This window comes from Pithys albifrons, chromosome 3 (assembly GCF_047495875.1).
Source record: "Pithys albifrons albifrons isolate INPA30051 chromosome 3, PitAlb_v1, whole genome shotgun sequence".
In the NCBI taxonomy this organism is placed as follows: Eukaryota; Metazoa; Chordata; class Aves; order Passeriformes; family Thamnophilidae; genus Pithys; species Pithys albifrons.
The window spans coordinates 4,622,174-4,640,084 of NC_092460.1; the positions used below are offsets into that span (position 1 = coordinate 4,622,174).

The 17,911-nt window shown below is 42.2% G+C and overlaps 1 protein-coding gene across 9 annotated transcripts in view; it reads left to right on the forward strand.

The window, feature by feature from the left end:
- Window positions 1-17,911, forward strand: part of FOXP1 (forkhead box P1) — a 380,458-nt gene that overhangs the window by 41,428 nt on the left and 321,119 nt on the right. For 8 of the 9 annotated variants that reach the window (XM_071550249.1, XM_071550237.1, XM_071550236.1 and 5 more), the window contains exon 2: window positions 3,343-3,471. The exons of the other annotated variant lie outside the window; for it this stretch is intronic. The gene's annotated coding sequence lies outside the window, so the exon portion shown is untranslated. The remainder of the gene's footprint in view (window positions 1-3,342; window positions 3,472-17,911) is intronic. 9 annotated transcript variants of the gene reach the window in all.

Below are 17,911 nucleotides of genomic sequence, written 5' to 3' on the forward strand. Positions count from 1 at the left end.
TGCCTGTCAGGTGGGTCCTGCCCATTGTACAAAGCTCCCTGGTACCCAGGCAGCCCTTGGTGTGGGGTGATACTTCCAGCCTGTGCCACCCAGGCACTGCTGGATGTGGTGCATTGGGCTGTTCCTTAGGTCATAGCCTAAACTCTTGACAGCTCTTTAATGCATCAAGGGCTGCAGCCAGTTTTGCAGTTTGATGTATGAAAGGATGCTCTCAGTTCCTTCAAAAGCCCCAGTAGCCTGGGTGGAGATGCAGCAAGAGGGCTGGGACCATCAGGGAAAGGTGAGGGACCTCATGCTGATGAGATGAAGTCCATAGTGGTTTACCAGATCATCTGAGCTGTGTGCTTCTGCCTTTGAGATTTAAATAGTGAAATATTAAAACTTGTCTTTCAAATCTGTTCAATATTATGAAGATTAATTTTTGTTGGGGGCAGATTAATAGGTTTCCTATTCTGATTAATACAGTGATAATACAAACGTTGTGATTGCTGGAATTAATGAGGCCCAGATTCCTGTTTCAGGGTTTGATTGACTTTGTACTTGAGTTATGCTAAGGCTGCTGCATCTCATTGCCCCTTACTGAGCTGTAGCCCTTGAAGAATCCCTATGGGAGCACGGCAGCACAGAAGGTCTGTGTTGGAGGTCCCATCAAAGAATATTTTGAGGGATAAGGTTTGTCAAGGAGCGATCAGCAATTTCACTCGTCTTGCAGCATTATTAGAGTTCCTGCGTCTTTAACCCAGCGTGCTATTTTTGTGAAAGTTGTAGAAGAGGAGTGGCCAACTCAAATGTGTGGGCACATCATTAAAAGCTTGAATTTGTCAATGCCAGATCGAACTCGAGTGTGTGGGTAGATCATTAAAGGCTTCAGTTTATCAGAACCAATCTATAATCTGTTCCTCTCCCTCCTCCACCCTTCCCCTCAGCAGTACAAGTAGTTTCCACAAGTTCTCCAGCATTGAGGTCCATGAAAGTGCCTGAACTGCCTCCAGGCCATGCTGGGCTCCCTCCTTGGCAGGCAGCCTCTGTGCTGGGCTCAGCCTGGAGCTGCCAGTGAGCCAGCTGGCTCCTGGAGACAGCTGATCCAGTGGGTTTGGAGGCCTCCAGTGGTGCAAGCCCCAGCGTTAATGCCGTGAGAACTCATGTCTTTGGGAGCTCTCTGCTCCCATTAATCCAAGGGATTCAAAAGATGCAGGTGGGGCTGGGCACAGAAAGTACATGGTGATCATGTAAGCTTTGTTCCCTTGGAAAACCTGGCTGAAGAAATGTTCTCTGGGGTTTTATCATGAGGTCAATTTTTGATGGCGCATCCATTTTTCTGTGTGCACTGTCAGAGTTCAGGCCAGGCTGGATGGGATGTCTCTACAAACTCCCAGTACTATTTTTTGTTCCTTATGTAGAGGCTCTCCCCCCTTTCAAATCTTGTTATTGGTCAAACAATGCCAAGATATTCCCTATGCTTGAGGAGGGATGTGAAGGTGAAAAGTGGTCTGGGGGCAAGGACAGTGCTTCTGTACATTGTAGCCCTCATCCGCTGCAGACCAAATACATTATTTAGACAATAGTTTTGCTTCAAAAGTCTTGAACATGAACTCTTTAAGCAAGTATGAGCCAAAATGAGCCTCAGTTCCTCATCTGCTAAACAGGGCCAGTGGTACTTTCCTGCTCTACAGACATACCATGGATAAAGATCCCTAAGCAGTTGAGTGCTGCAGTGCAGCAGGTCAGCTGGAGAAATCTCATCCCAACATACATAGATGCAGCTTTTTGCTCAGCTACAAACCCATCTGCATATCTGTCATCAAGCACAGCAATAAAGCAAGGCTCGGATATGTGTCTCTGACACTGCTCCATTGCTTCTCTCAAGTGCTCCGCTCCTCGTGAATAAAATGAAACTGATACAAGATGCAGGTCACTTTTGGTTTGCAGGTGTTTCAGAGTCTCCAAGAAAGAAGTCACGTTTAGCATAAATGCCATTTAAAAACCCCTTTTGGATCTATTTTTATTGTGTAGCACAGTTTTGTAATAGGGTCACATAATCCCTATATTTAGATTTCTGAACTCTTGTGATCTTGGAGCTGTTGCGTTGCATTCTGCAAGAACGGGAGAAAGCCCCAGGGCCAGAGAAGTACCTGAATTTTGTCTTACAAAATTTCATGCAGTTGTTGCTGACAGAAGCTTCCAGATGTTCCTCAGGAAGGCTGCCGTGGACTGCCAAAAGAATTAACTCCATGATACTAATTTGGAGATAGCAGTACTTGCCACTATCAGAGTACTGGTAAATGTGGGAAGGCTGGGAACAGCCTTTTGGATGCTGTGGAGGGAGATGGTTGGGGAATGAAGGAGTTAGAAGCATCATATGTGATTTTTGTTTTCATGTTTTTTCTCACTTCAGTCCTTCAGGACAGTTTTTTCTATTGAAAGTTCATTTTCCCCACTGGGGTTTATTGCTGCAGGTCCCTGTCATGGTCCAGGTAGCAGAGGCTCTTCCAGGTGTTGGTGCATCTGTTGGGCACTGAGTGCCTTTCTCCAGTTTGGGCAGGCACCAGACCTGCTGTTTAAATCCCATGTGGTTTCCTGGTTTCCAGAAGCACCTCTGGTTGTGTTTCTGAGTATGACTTGTTACTTAGTGCAGATACTTTATCAGTGAAGATACTCTACATCTTATTTTAAGATACCCATATTATAAAATGGAGGTTTGGTTTGTACAGAGGGCAGCTTCCTCTGAGCTAAACTTAAGCTCAATCTGTGTTACTAATAGCTGGGAAAAAAACCCCACTAATTGGTATTTCTTAACTGATGTTTGCAAATTTTGCCTTTCTACCCTGAACATCAAATAGTTTTTATATGTGTTTTTCCTTATCTCAGAGGAAAGATTAATACTAACAAGAGATTCTACATTTTGTTAAGGTTTTATCAGGATGCAGTAAGTGAAGACAAAGAGTAAATAGTTCAGAAATTCAGAGAGTCTTATATTTTGATAATGCAAAGTAGGTTAAAGTATCTGGATTTCGTGCTCAGTGCAGTGTTTTTAAGCAGAATCTGAATTTGGATGGTGACACATTTTGGTATTTAGAAAGAACATAAGCTTGCCTGTCGGAGGAGCACATTGCAAATGTGAAATAAGAGTGTCTCTGAAAACCTTTCTTAATATTGTAAGTTTTGAGTTTATTTAAAGTCAAATAAAGTCTGCTGTGTGATAATGTTTGATACGTAGACATGCTCCTGTAGTGCTCCCCCCACCTCCAGCGTTTATAACCACCTTTTATTTTCAAAGGAAAATGATAGACTTTGATATGATTCTAACTGAGTGAAGTTTTAAAACATGTTTTTGTCTTTCAGTCTCCTGAGAACACTTTTTTCTGAGTGACTCCGTCTTCCAGACACATTTGCCATGAGAAGGGTCCCAATCCTTTCCTGTATTTGCCCTGAGTCATGAATGGATATGTGTGATGCCGGCAAGTAAAACTGGTGAGTTGCCAAACCTGAGTTTGCAGTAACTCTCACTTACTCTTTCTTATGAGCTCTCTTTCCTTCACTCTTATCTCCCCTGTTTAGTATGGTGGGGATTTGGGTTTAGTTTTTATATTGTCTGTGTTTAAAAGCAAGTCACCACTGTTCTTAAAAAAACCCCAAACAGCCTTCATTGTAATGATACCTCAGAGATACCAAATATTGTCAATACAGAAAAAAATACTCCCTCCATTCCCTTCTTCTCTTCATCTCATCAAATCCTAAGAACTGTGAGACCCAAAGCTGAAGACATGAAGATAGACAGGGTCTAAACATGCTTACGTGGGCAATGCATGTCATGATTAAATATGAATATGGAGAGGTCCCTTTGCTGGACTCTCAAAGGAGCCATTGCCAACAAATAATTAGCTGCACTGTTTGCTGCACTTGCATCCCAGTGACAAAATGGTGTCACTGGTACACAGGAGAGCTGCCTTACGTGTTTCAGCGTGGCTGTGGTGCTGCAATGCCCAGCCTGGAGGAACACAGGGACAAAGCTTCTAATATCTGATCCTGGTCAAGCTTGAGAAGGTGATATAGGGCAGCCCCTTCTCTGTTAATTGCCAGTTTTCATTTCCCAGGAGAATACTCAGCTGAGAAGCCTCTTGGTCCCTTTTGTGCCATGTGAGTGAAGGTTGTGCCTTTCCTGGCTGTCCCTATGCCCCAGCAACCTGGCATGGGGGGCCTTCCATGCCCTCTGCTCTCACCTGCCTGTTCATGACTGTGTCCCTTAGTAACTGGGGTGAGAGGAGAGGCAATATTAGTTTTGGAAAACAAGAACCATGTGATTTTACAGCAGAACTGGAAGGTCATGTAAGAAGTCTTTAAACCTGGGAAATCTACATAATGAAATTGTGTAGGAATTGGGAGCACAAATTGTTTTTTAAAATAAATTCAGATTTCTATTATATATTTAATATCCCTCTGTGTGTTGGAAAGTGCATTTCAATTCAAAGATTATAAAACCTGAGAAATTCACACATCAGTGAATTGTGATTTTTTTTTTTGAAGTTCTCATTTTTTCTTTTTTTCCAGAGGTAGCATAATTACCATGTCATTTAGCAAGGATTATAATAGCTGTTCAGTTTTTACCGACTGGTGTAGTAAACAGTTGAATAAACCCATATGGCAGCTCAAAGTGTGTATGCAGGAGAGGAATTCTTACCATTTCCTTCATGTCTGAATTACCAACCTCACTGATACGACTGAGATCCCCAAACAGGGACCAATTCCAGACTTCTCCAGTCATGCAAAAATTTCTGTCTGTTCTGTCGCATATGAATCGATTTTAATCGCAGTGGTTAGGTAATTAATTATTTCTTTGTGCCTATGAAGTATGCATGGGAAACGTGGGGTTATATGCAAGGTACATGCCTCAATTTAAAGCACTCTGCATTTGCTTAATGCCTCTTTAATAAGAGTAAATAATACCTGGGGCCTGAATCCTACTGTCCAAGTCCTATTAGAGATCAAGGGCCTTCTAAGGCTGGGATAGGAGGAGTGTGACATCTCTGGGCACTGTCACGGCCCCATGACACTGCCAGTAATGATACTTTGTGTCTGATGTCAGTGGTGGCAGGTGGAGGGACTAGGGGAGCTTGAAGTATCCTCTTGAAATACCATGAGTTACAGAGTTACGGAGTTGTAGCCAACCAGCATCTAGAGTAAAGACAAAGTGTATGAGTAGTGTGCCCTCTGGATACCTTCACTATTAAAAAATAAAAGCAGTGAGAAGAAGGATTGTTAACTTTCTCCAAATGCTGACTTGAACAAAGAAAAAGACTTGTGCTATTCCATTTAAGATTCACTTACTTCCAGTTATCTTAAAATTTTCATGTCACATAATAGCTTTAAAATACCTTCTGAATGCATTAGGCTCTCTCTGGATGCTTAGAAAATATTGCAAAATCATAATAGGAAATGACCAAGCATTGAGCATTCTCACTGGAAAGGAGCAGTTGGCCCAAACTGGTGCTTGTGTTCATCTTAACCCTGATGTATGACCAGCCCTCCACCATAATTCTATCAAGAGATGGTAAGTTGCCTAGCAATGTGCTGACTGCAGAGGGTACGTGTCGAGCTAATTCAGTTTTTGTTCTCGTTTTCCTTGAGAGTTCAGCTTAAAGGAGTGATCCTTTCTCCGGCTGCAGCAAGAGCCACTTCTCAGCAGTCTCTCTTGTTCCCCACTCGAGTGTCCCTGGTGATGTCAGGAATTCATTCACCGCCGTGCGCGTTTTAAAAGTTTCCAGCTTATTGAGTAACCAAATGTGGTTTCTGCTGATTGTGTTGACTGAATATGTAGGGCCCTTCGAAGAGGCAAGGGTTTTATTTAAAGCAGAGCATTTAGTTGTATACCATTTTATGGCAGGCAAAGGTCATGTAGGGTAAGCAGCCAGAACAGTGAATTGCCTCATTGCAGCACCTCGGAAAATGAGACAGAAAGATACGGTAAAAGGTTTTAACAAATTGCTCATAGTTATAAATTTTTAAAGTCGAGGAACTGGTGCTGTGTACGTTTTTAAATTGGAGATAACCATGCTTGTACGATAAATTGAGTTAAGAACGGAACAAATCAAAATAATGGGGTGGTACTAAAAACCTGGTGGTGCAGTGAGTTGGCGGCACAGCGTGTGCCGCCGGCGCTGTTGGGAACCTGACGTGTCCCTGTGCAGCCAGAGGCATTTCCACCAGGCTTTGTGGGCTCCTTTTCTTGTAAGGATACCCCTATTCTACCTCCATCCTCTCCTTTGGTTCCTGGTTACCCAGGGGGCTGTATCTGCCCATGATGCTTGTTGTGACAGCCAGGGAGCAAGAGCCAAAGGGACTTGTCCACAGCTGTGGAACAGGAGTGGATTCCCTCTGGTTGTGTGTCAGTGGGATGGTAGGAATGGGGAGAGCTCTGGGAGCCAAGCCCAGCATCCTCTGGCAGAGCTGCTTGTTGGGAGAGGTGGCAGCAGCCTGGAGATGCCACTTCTGTCCTCGCAGGATCTCCCTTGCTCCTTGAAGCATCAGTGGCTGCAGAAACGTTGTCTTGAAACTTTTCTGTCCATGGAACTTTCTCTGTGGTGGGGGGAGGAGAGAAGAAGTAATTTTAACAATTTAATAAACTACATAATGTAAGTTTTATAAGCTGGTGTGAATGCTCCTAAGTATTTTGGTCTTTTTTCATAACACAATGAACCTAATATTGGTAAAAATACAGATCTTAGCTGCCACCATAAAGAGAGGCTAGATTTAATAAACAGTTATGAATGTTGGCAGCTGCCTATCAGATTGTATAACATCGGCTATAGCACATGAAGACAGTGTCAACTTACATTTTATCTCAGAAGTATTTTCAAAGCATTTATTTTGCTTTCTCTTGAGTCCTTAACCTAATTCAAGTTATATAATTGGAGGAATATTTTTCCACACCGCTAATTGGCTGGGTGCCAGCGTGGAAACCATTGTATGACTTGATGATGATCAGGAATTAACATGACATTTGCGTGGTGGTAATGGAATACATTAGTAATGTAATTCATGACTGTAAGAAAGAGACCATCATCTCCCACCTCTGATCAGCAGGAGGGGCTGGGAGGATGATGAAATGCTCCCAGCAGGCACCTCACAGCAGTGGCTGGCCAATCTCGATGTCAAATTTAGTTTTAAATTCTTCAGACAAAGCTGTAATGCTTACCAATTAATTACTACAAATGTCAATTAAAAATCTACCAAATAATGCAGTAAGATTAAATTTCAATTAAAAAAATTACATTTAACAAGGAAGATACAACATTATTTTAATGAATTCTGCTGAAGGTGACAGTTTATCTAGATATATTTATACTGTGTAGGTGGATCTAAATTCACTGGATGATGTTAACCATGTTACTCCATGTACATATTAGTTTTGAAAATTATTTCTACTTTGGCTATGTCCTGAAGGATCTGGGGCATCAGGGGGCATTTCTTATCACCAGGAGAGAGGGGAATTTCATGCCTTCTCAGTAAAAAAAAAATCTCCTCACACCCAAATTGAAGGCTTTATAGTAGACTTCTATCCTGACCAAATTTGTGGTATTTTTCATTGCTTTTTGCTTAGAAAGACACTTAGAGAATTTCTCTTGTTGGGATAGTAGTAGAACAAACCCTAACTTTGCTGTATCTATGATTTCTTGGGACAATTTTTTGAGAAATTTGTTTTATCATACAAATAATATCTTTTATTCCAATAAATCACATAACAGAGAAAAATTACTTTATGAATGTGGTGAACTTTAAGTCCTGATCAGAGCTTTTATCTTCAAGATTTAATCCTGGCTCAGCAGAAGTTGTGAATGCATGATTAAAATCATCACCTAGTTGAAGGTGTATTTCAAACCAGGAGTGGCACAGCAGAGATGTCAGATGGTGTTTGAAGTTGGAAGTTTGCACAAATTGCAGGTGTGTGTACGACAAACTCTTGTAAACCACCTGTACCTCTTTGGGTGCAGGGTGTTAACAGTGCACAGTGGGTTTGTAGATGGAGTTCTTTGTTGCAGTAACTGTGTTTTTATTGAACAGGACAGGTCTTAGGCTGTTGGAGATGGAGGTGCTGGTGCTTTGGGAAGGTGTGAGAGCCTGTCCATGCTGATGTGGCACAGGAGCAGAGCTGGGGTGTGCAAGTGGCTCCCTAGGTGTCAAAACACTTATAAACCAAGGCCTCTCAATGTGATCTAAAGAATACTTTCTCAGCTTCCTTGAATTTTTTTCCCCCAAGATTTTATTATATTTTCATACACCACATCAGGTAAGAAGGAAGACACAACTGAAGAAACTGATTTTTTGTGTCAAGTCAGCACTGAAGGAAGCCCCACTTAGGGATCAGAGGTTCCTTTTCCTTGGCACTGCTGTCTCTGGAGCTGTTGATTTTCAACAGGTTTTAACTTAAAATAAAATATAAAAAAATACAATGTGCAGGCAGAAAAAGGGGAAAAACCAAACAACTGCTCATGGCAGGTTAAAGTAATGATATTCTTTTTACTATCCAGGCTTTGCAGGTCCCTTGGATGGTGCTCATGCTTTGCCCAGGAGTGGGTGAATGCAATGGGCATGATCTGTGTCTCACTGCTGCAATTCAGACACCTTGGGGTATTGGTGACAGCTTTACAGGATCATTCCTGCTTTCTGCTATTATCTGATAAAACTATCACCAGCAGGAGATGGGAGACAGCCTTTTTTCCCCATAAGGGCCTCGGAAATGGATGCTGTGGAAGTGTAAGAGCAGAGGGAGCATTTTCTCACCAGTCCTCACAGACAGTGAGGTGATTGAGAGAAAGGTAGAGCAAGGCAGAATCTTTTCCTCACCAGAAGCCAGAAAGCTTTAAACAAGGAAGCAGAGAGGGAAGAATGGGAACATGTAACATGTTTCTGCCAGGGGATAATGGCGTGAGGAGCTCGTGGGTTTGGGGCACCCACTGGTCAGACAATTAGGTGGCAGCTGGAGCTCCTGCTCTTAAAAACCCCATCTTTCCAGGGGCTTTCAGCTCTACACAGGATGAGTAATTTTCTGATTTGAGCCCTGGGAGGAAACTCTTGCTCTGGTTGTTGTTTGAGAAGTGAGTGTGGTATGACAGGAACTGAGCACCTTCTGTATTCCAGGTTCTGCTCCACTGGGGTGTCCCATGTGGAGCTTGTGCCCATTCCAAGCACTCATGGTGTCTGCTCTCCTCACTGGGGTGTCCCACATGAAGCTTTTACCCATCCCAGGCACTCAGGGTGGTGTCAGGTCTCCTCCTGAGTTCCTACAGGTGAAGATTTCTGCCTTTGGTAGGAAAATGCTTTTCCCTTTCTGTAAGAGTTGGCCAAATATCTTGAAGGAAAAGTGTCTTTGACTTTGGGTGAAATATTTATATCTCTTTTGGTTTGATTTTTTTTCCTTCCCCTTACTGTAGGGTTATGTCAGCTATATTGCATCGAGGAAACACTGAGCTGGGGGTGGAAACTTAAATAAGCTGCCCTCATATTGCCAGTTTATTCCCAGCTTTCATCCACTGATTTACATGCTGTAAGAAACAAAAATATCCAGACTTCAGTAGTTTGTTTACCTTTGCTGGTACCACTGTGGGGTGACCCGAGGAGATGTAAAAACTGTTCTTGCTCTGACATTTGCATGAGCTGTGAGGTGGGGTGAGAGGAGACACTGCACAAAGTGAAAAGGCAACAGGGTTTGTTAAGTCGTTGTTGTACTGTGGTTTATAATATTTAGACAAAAGCAAATATCTCCAGGGAGGGCTTATGAAATGAGAGACTAGAGAAAGCTCTATGAGCTGATGGCAGATTCTGTCCTTGTCAGGTGGCGGTGGGATAGTGGCTGTGGAGAGGGGGCTGTGAGTCACACACACACAGGGGAGTCCTGGAGAGCTGCTTTGGCAGGAGGATGTGGACTTAAAGTACCTGTGCAGGACAAAGTCTTTATACTGTCGTCATGATAATTCTCCTGGGGGAAACAGCCTGAAATGCTCTTTGTCTTCATTAATACTTCTTCCCAGCAGAGCCTTAAAAGATCATTCTCGCTTTCAGATATACAAGGAAACCGAATATAGAGTTGTTTGTCATGAAAATCCCATTTATATACAGCGGCTGTAAAATCCCAGATGCTGAGCGGAGAGGGAGGCTGCTCTGTCATCAACCAGTTGAGGGGAGAGTTGACTATAAAACCGAGCTGTAATTCCCTCTTGACAGGGGTGTGGTGGTTGTGTCTTCAAACAACTTCAAGAGCCTGCCCTGCGGAGGCTTTATGGATTTTTTTCTCACAAGCTTGGTAATAGATAAGTCTGAGCAAGGAGATAGATATAGATACATGTGAAAGGAAGACCTTTGCTCTAGGAAAATATCCATCATTGCTTTTTAAAGTGTGGTTCAGGGCTTCAGAGAGTCTGAAGTGTTTGGGCTCCTTTTGTTGCAAGGGTGGTGCTGTGGACCTGGGGCTGCTCTTGACACCTCCCAAGCATTTAATACGCCCTTGACTCCAGGGCAGCAGGATGTGACCCACACAGAAAGACAGACAACATTTGGGAGCTTGATGCTTATTGTTTTCAGCAGAGCTTTACTGAAACCAGTAAAGTTGCTGCCACCACTGCTCGGAGCAAAAGTGACTACAGCTGAACAAGAGGCACAGAATTACCAATTAAAAAAGACATCGCCAAGCCCATTATTTTACTGTTGAAAAAACATCTTGCTTCCCAGTCTTTTTTTTTCCCCACATGGAGTGAATCTTTGGGATATTAATGATCCACTGTCATGTTTGTTTAACATATTTTTTCAGACAATGCCTTTTTAGGGTCAAAGCCTGAAGTTTTTCTCCATGTGTTTCAGCCAGGGAAAACTCCCATTGTCTCAATGGGGCCTCTTCTGAAATAAGTGAAGACTAATTTTTCTCAGCTTAATTGGGAATTTCATCTGAATAAACAGAGAAAGGCCCAGGCTTTGTTTTTATAAAATAGCATTAAAATGGTGTCCTGCTGAACAGCTAAGTGCTGCTGGTGGGCTGGCTCTCACCCATGGATTTGGTCGCCAGAGCCCTCCCCAATGGCTCAGTTCTCACACAGAGCACCATTAGCCCATGGTCTCCTGCCTTCCTTCCCAACCCTGCCTCATTCCTTGCTTTGCCTGGCTCAGTGCAGGCACTGGTGCACAGCTTGGTGAGCTAAAAGACACTGTCATTTTCAGAGATCTTGGCCTTCACCTGAATTTTCCATGTTTCTGTGGGTTTAAGTCAAACCTTAATACTACTTCAGCATAGTGTTTTTGTGGTTTAATGTTCTTACAGTTCTTTACAGTGTTTCTTTTAAATTCTGTCACTGAAGTGTATGAGAGTTGACAAGTGTAAATATGTAGTTAGACAATTTCAAAAGTGTATTATTTACTGATCGACCATAATGGCTCCAAAGGAGCCATTATACTCAATCATATCATGTCACTCTGTGGCACTTATTATGATGGTAATATGGATATGCATATTATTTTTTTAAAGCATGAGAAGCATTATTGTGCATGTGTAAAAGCTGTTTTTAATTGTCAGTAATGCTTTGAGCTTTTTTTAATACTGAGAATTTAAACCACCTATGGCTACCAGCCTGTGGATTGTGGAAGCAAAAATCCACATCTATAAGAGGATGTAAAAAGCCATGCTTCATATTCACAACAATGCAACCATGCATCTCCTTAATATGGCTCTTTTATAGCTTTATTAGATCCGAGGGCAACCTAGAACCCTAACCTGGGAGCTTGGCAGGTAAAAGCTTTCCATTTTATCTCTGCAGCTTTCATCTGCTCCTGTAAACTCTTCCCCTGACTTCCTAATTGTGTTTGCAACATTATCAAATGGCTGGTCTGAAAATATCACACAGTGCAAGTCATGTTAATTCAGGGACCTTTGTTTTTTAAGGTGTCACAGAGGATGTCTTTTTGTAGCACCAGGGCAGAGAAAGAAGGAGAGAAGGCAGAATGAGAGCAGAATGTGAACATTGAACCATGTAAAATAAAAGAAACAGACAAGCAGAGAGCTGGGAGGGCTAAATATGTTTCAGCATTTCAGTAGAGCTGGTTTCAGTTGAGGAAGAGGTAAGAGAGCAAGTAAGCTGTAGCTTACGTGCTAGAAAATGTCTTTTGTGGAGAAGATGGGAGGAGAGTTTGAGTTTTAATGACTAGAGGTGAGGAGCTAAGGTGCAAATTTGGCATGGCGTACGACAAATCGATCATGGAGCAATAATTAGAGAGAGGAGGAGGAATCAGAAGTGTTTCTTAACTTAGAAACAAGGATGTGACTGGCTGCTGGCTGTTGCTACTGGGAGGCAGGTAAAAGAGAAAGGAATCTGTTGGGCAAAGTCCTCTCTGCAGAAGACACAAGGTAAAATCCAGTTTGTGGTTGTGGCAGAGAGATGTGGAAAAGAAAAACCTAATGTTGCCTAAGAGGTCTCCAGCAATGGTCCATCTGTGGGAGCTGCAGGACTGGTCTGGGGCTGAGTCTTGGAAGAACCTCCTCCTGGAAATACATTTTGCTTCAAATATGGAAGATTAACTGTAATATGCTAGAATGAGCCAAATTTGAGTAATTTAGGAGTGGAATGACACAAACATGTAATATTGCAGATTTAACTGATAACAGATTTCTTTGCCACAGTTTTTAAATTAATAAAAATAACAAGTTTTTGGTGGGTTTTTTTAGCTAATTCTGCACTAATTCTAAGTTGTCTCTCTTAATGAAATTGCAATAAAACCAGTTGTCCTCTTTATACTCTTGAAATACTGAACAAGAAACATAAAAGCAAGTAAATGTGATCTTGCTGTTTCTGTTCTTGACCTACATGAACAGCTGTATAGTCAGACTCAGCATTGAGTCTTGTATTTGTGGAAAGTTGAGGGCAAGTTAAGCTAAATAATTTCTTTTGAGATACTTCTTGTTTAGAAAAGTTACTTGTTGAAGTCTCACCACCCAAAGTATGAAATACTGGTGCTGTTTCTCCTAGGCTCATTATTTTAAAATTCTGAATAAATTGTATAACTGCTGGTTTGTATAAGAGGATGGAATTTATGAAGCTACAGTGCATTTGTACACACACATGCACTAGCACACAACACTTGTTGATGATTCAGAGAAGGAGTAGAGTAATTCAGCTCTTGGACTGCCTCACGTGTGATTGGCTTCCTTTCTGGGGGACTTATTTTAGGGAAAAATCAATGTCAACTGAAAAACATTCCATTCTGAAAAGACAAAAATTCCCCTACTTGTGAAAATGTGTCTTGGCAGCTGATTTAACTTATGATACAAGATTTAACACTTTTCACTAAACATGAATTTTTTACCATGGCAACAGCTACGTTACGGGCCACATGTTGAAGACTTGCATGTTGTTGCAGAAACTTGTAGCTCGCCACATTTAGCTGAGTCCTTGTTTCCACCGGCAGAAGGAGCCCACTCCTGCAGATGTTTTGGGCACAGATCTCCTGGTGGGATCTGTGGGCATCCTGCCTGTCCCCAGCAAGGCGTTTGCTCTGTCAAGGGTGATGTGTAGGCAAAACACTTGATGACAGAATAACCCAAAAAACCCCATGTGCTCACCTCCAATTTGCCTTTCCAGTGGTGGGGTGGGAAGAGCTTTCTCAAAGTCTCATTTCTCCAGACTCTCTCTCTCCTGCATCCTTCCTCATCACCCCTCGTGCTCAGGTGGCTCAAACCCATTTTGCCTTGTGCAGGAACAGCTCTGCCATATCCCCTAGCCTGGCTGCTCTTGGCTGTGTCCCCCTGCTACTGTCTCAGCTCCTTGTCACCTTTCATTTGCGATGGAGTGGCTTACAAACAAGGTTAATTGAGTCATGTTCTTCAGGGACTTAATAAAAGCAGGACGGAGCCCTGGCAGATGAGAGCCCTGGTGGACAAGTGGGATGTGTGGCTGGGGTTGTGCCGGTGCCCCGGAGGAGATAGGATGGATCCTCTGCAGCTTTGGAGTTTGTGGCTTTGGAGCTGTGACAAGAGCAGGCCAACATGAGCAAAGTACAAAGATGGCTTCAGATGGTTTAGATTGTTGTGTTTTGTTTTTTTTTTTTCCCTGAAACAAAACTAGATAATCATTAAGTAAAACTGTAAATCCTAAGCTATGAAGGACTAGGTGTGAAACAGTAATAGGATTTAAGTTTATAGGTAATTGCTAACATCTGCAGGTATCTTGAGTGTGAGCAGTGTTATTTTATTTTATTTTACAAGTTAGGAAGAGTGTTAATTCTCTTCCTTTAGGTCAAAGCTAACGATGGGTCTGGCAGAAACCCCTTTTTCCAGAGGTGAAAAACTCTCAATTGAGGTGTTTCTTGTCCCTTTCTCTGAAGAGTCTGGTCTTGGCCATTGTTAAGGAATGGCCAAGCTTGTTAATGTCTTCTTCTGGGCACTTCTGGGACCTTTTCCCTTGTTATTTCATGGAAAACACCCTAATGTAAATGAAACCAGCTATGCAAAGCAGAATTTAAACATGGTGGGGATGCTCATCCCCTTCCATCAGGGCTGGGCTGTGGTGGCACAGTGGAGGGTGTCCCCTGACCACCCACTGTTGCTGGTCCGGTGTCCCTGGCACAGCTGCTGCTCTTGGCTGTAGGGCTGGTTTAAATCTTGGCCTTTACCTGGGGTGAATTAGCCAAGCTGCACTGATCCAGAACTCAAATAATTCACTTCTCTTTTTAGCATGGTGTCTTTTAAAGGTGTTACATTTGTTTCCATTTTGTGTTAAATTAAAATTAAATGGTTCTGCTTTGTAGATGTAATAGTGTACAAATATATCTATTTTTAGATCCTTTTAGCCCATGTCTATGTGGCTAAGAAAAAAGCAGCAGAGTAGGGGCCTCTGATTTTTGTTTTACTTGAATCAAACACCACATTGGGATTTCAATTATAAGTGAATGTTACACTTGTTTGTTACTAAGGTGACTACAGTGTCAAGGTTATGTGGATGTTGTAGTATTATAAATGCAGAGATAATGCAAAAAAGAAAAATAGTTGTGTTGGCTAAAATCATCTTATTCCTATAGCATAAAGTTGCACAGTGTCCCACATTTCAATTCTCGTTCTATTAAATTACCTGTTTAATAATTTGAATCCAGTGTTATTTTTATATTATGCTGCAAATGTGTGACTGTGAGGTTATTTTTAAGATATATTTATTAAGGGAATGAATACAATAAGACAAGTCATTGCAGCCCACATACAGTTCCTTGACTTCTCATTTTATGATGTTTCAATTGCATATGATTACCGAATATAAGTTTTAACTTTTATGGGGGTTCATTAGAGATGCAGCTGTGTAGAGAGAAATTCAATAGAATTTGACAGGTTTTTTTAAGCTCTAAAAGTGTAGTGAGATGGAGCAACTTGATGAAGCATAATTTCAAACTTCCTACTTTGAGCTTGGATGCAGTTTTGGGTTTAGCTGGGCTGCAGAAGCCGTTGATGGGGAGAGGAAGGGTATTGTCATGAGAGCTGTGTGTTTGGGGTGTGGTAGACCAAATCATTGCAAACCAAAGGCATTTGCTTTTTTTTTTTTCGTTAGGGCACAGAGAAGAGGTGATGTCCTTAGTTGGGGCCAGGACTAGCATGAAATGCTTTTTGCTCCTGTGTGAATCAACGTTCTGATGGAGAAATACAGTTTCTGTGAGTCTGGGGTGTTGTCCTCTAATAGAGAATCTAAGTGAAATGAAGTCTTCCCAAAAAACAGTACTGAAACCAATCTTACTGAGCAAGTGCCGAGACAACAACTTTTGGGGCACATTTAAAGGAACAGATGCAGTGAATGAGTAAATTTACCCTGTGGTTAAATGCTGCAGTGCTTTGGGTCAATATTAAACAGCAGCATATCCCATCCATTATAGTTTATTTTCATAATTTCTTAGCATAATATATTTGTTTTTAATGTGTAGGAATGTAAACTTTTATAATGGGGTGATCATGTCTTTTAGGATAGGAAACCCCCTATTCAAAACTAATAGTGGGATTAGGTGTTTGGGGAAAACTTATTTCATTGTATAGACTTGTTTATTTCCAAACATTACCTTCTCATAAGGCTACAAACTCTGATCCAGACTAAAGACATCTTTCTCTGGGCATTTGCCATCTGCATGGGAGAAAGAATCATGAGTGACTTGAATGCAAGACTTCAAAAATCTCGTCTCTAATGATTCAAGCTGTGGCTATGCGTGGTGTTCCTCACTTCCTTTCTAGTATTTGCTGCTGATGGCTCTTCCAAGTAGAGACAAGCCACGTGAAGGGAAAAAGCTGGAATTGCCTTGCCTCAGAGCATGAAATCTCAGATTATTGGGAGTCTGGTTCTTGCCTTTGGGGAGCGGAGAGGAGGGAAGGGCAGTGGCGCTGCATCCAAGCGGAGCGTGGGTGTGTTGGTTTCTTTCTGCCCATAGAACATCATCCCCAGAAAAATAGTATTCCTGGGCTGTGCCACCTCCCACAGCAAGGAAAAACAGATGAAAAGCAATGAAGCACACAATTACATAATGAAAAACAATAAAATGCATTTTCTAATATGTACTACTAGTGACCATATGACTTTATTATAAAAACTAAATGTGATTACATTTCCAAGTACTGTGCTGTGTGATAAACTCCAGGGAAAAACTGAAGAACAACTTAGAAGAAGAGTTCTTGTTTAATATAAACCTCAGACTTTGAAGTGACACATAGCAGGGAATAAATGTCCATCATCTATCAAATGAAGTTTGAATGCTTTAGGTCACACTAGACAAACATTTCTCACCCTAAAACCTTCTTTTCATCTTCATTCATCAACAACACCTTAAGCTTGTGCCCCTCTTTTTCTTTTCCACTCTCTCAAAAAACAATAATCTACTTGATGCCTACAAATCACTTCTGGCTGGCACTTGTTAGGCGAGTTATGAGCTGTGGCTGCTGCTGCTCCCATCAGAGCTGCCTCCTGTGCAGGGAGAAGAGGGGGTTGGAAGTTTGGGAAGAGGTGAAGGAGGGAGAAGTGCTGCAGATATGGTGGTTGTAGACAAGGAAGGTTGTGAACAAAAACAGGTGAGTGAGGCCGGAGGAAGACATAAGTGGCAGATCCCTTTCCTGAACTGTGCTGTGCAGTTTGTGTCTCGCAGTGGTTTGTGCTTGGGGGGTGCAGAGCAGTGCAACCCAAACCCTGGAGATGGGAGCAAATGCCTCATCTGAGGGTGGTGGTGCTTTATGTGTAACACCCAAACAGCCAGTCTGGAGCTTTAGAAAGGAAAGGCCGACCTCCATGGGCAGGCTGGAGAGGTTTGTTTTTCTCTGCAGATCCCTCAGGCTGCCCTGGGGGGTGCTCAGACCCAGAAGTTCATCTTCAATTTGTTTTCTTAGTCCCAAGCTGACCTACATTATCATGCCTTGTACTTTCCTTCTGCCACCTCCTCTGAGGTCCTTGGCTGGGCTGTGCATGAGCTGTTCAAGCCCCATTTGCTGGTAGGAAACTACCCCTATTACACTAATCCTTGTCCAATAACTCCTAAATTTTTTACTATCCTTTTCCAATTTGTGGAACACCGCTTGGGTTAACTTCCCTATAGTACAGTTTTCCCCTTTGCATTTCTTGCTTGTTCCTTTCTTGCTGTTTCTTCTTTTTCCTTTTCTTCTTTTTCTGGCTCCATCCCCAGCTACCTGAAGTGATTTATTCAGCAGCTCAGTCCCTTGGTTTTTTAAAGGCCACAGACTGTTTTCCCGTGTTTTCTGCCTTCCTTCCTTCTTTCTGTCATTCTGGTAAACAGTCTGATAGACATGGCTTCTTCACAAACACTAGTTAGTGTTCATCTGCAGTGGACATGGGTAGCAGTAAAGATGTGTTTGAAGGCACAATTTTGTGTGGAAATGTTGGGAGGGCACAGACCATCTAGGGGA